Below are 1,352 nucleotides of genomic sequence, written 5' to 3' on the forward strand. Positions count from 1 at the left end.
ATTGAGTCTGTTTGCAGAACCGCATGTAACAGAAACGGTAAAAGTGGAAACAATAAGTATAAGCTAACTTCGAAAAATATTTGCTTCTGCTGCTACAAGCTTCTGAGTCTGCAACAAGCCAGCGTAAGTAGCTAAAATTACGTAACAGCAAGCAAGATGCTCTACAAAAATGGTGAACCGATCAGTATTGCAGTCTCATATTTGAAAATCAACTGACAACAATACTGCTGCAAACGAGACAACAAAACATGACAAAACGAAACCGGTGCCGACACAGAAAATATGCGACTTTTCTAACATCTCAGTCTGTACATAAGAGACACGTTTCCCACACACGCACCTTTTTTGTAATATACAGCTTACTGATGTCTTATCTTCCGTGTTTCAAGATGAAGTATACAGTTGTACATACCATGAAATATTTACACCACCCCCTGATGAAACATGATACATGATGAAGATGATGATGGTTTTCAAAACAATCGGTGATGATAGAGAGTGATTACGACATAATTAGTACACCATCGTATAATTTGCGACTTGTGTCGTAATGCTCGCCATCCGAGAAAAGGTGTGGGTGCAGGCAGCCTCTACAGCCAATGATATTAGCCAGGACTTCCAAATAAAGCATCTTTTATATTTTCATTTTTTATTTGTTTTTTATTATACCTCCAGCGATGAACGCAGTTCGGTCTTTTATTTATTGTTTGCGTATCCTCTGTTGTCCCTAGCTGTTGTCCTTTTAGTTTTTTCGCAGGGGAGGTTTCAGGTTATGTATGATCATACCTTTTTCTAACTTATTATTGGGATTTAAATATGCTATTTTTAATGAAAAAAACAACCTGTTTTTTTTTTTGCCGTATGTAGCCCATGTATTTTTATTTACAAATATGTACTCTAAAACAAAATATTGAAATGAATATAAAAAAAGTAAAACCATATTGATATTTATATACAAAATTTACTGGACATATTATTATTTTTTAAATACGCGGGATATGTACATGCCTGGTAGGTTACATACCAAACAGCAGGCATTTACTATTTGAAACGCGAGACCCACAACAAAAGTTAATGCTTATCTTACATACATCAGTACATTGCGGGATGATATATCTCATATTGTACATGCTGTATAGTAATACTGAAATCGATTGAACATTGCTGGTATTCTATATTCATTGTGGTACCCTATATTTCACAAAAACATCTATATAGAGAGGGATGGATATGGTTGTAGTCCTAAATAATGGTTTGCAGACCTGAATAAAAATAGCAGTATGGAGGTGCGCGATACCACCCCCGCAGAGAATGTACAAAAAAAAATCCTCGCAAAACCCGCACAAACACAT

This window comes from Sphaeroforma arctica (genome assembly GCF_001186125.1).
Source record: "Sphaeroforma arctica JP610 unplaced genomic scaffold supercont1.98, whole genome shotgun sequence".
In the NCBI taxonomy this organism is placed as follows: Eukaryota; class Ichthyosporea; order Ichthyophonida; genus Sphaeroforma; species Sphaeroforma arctica.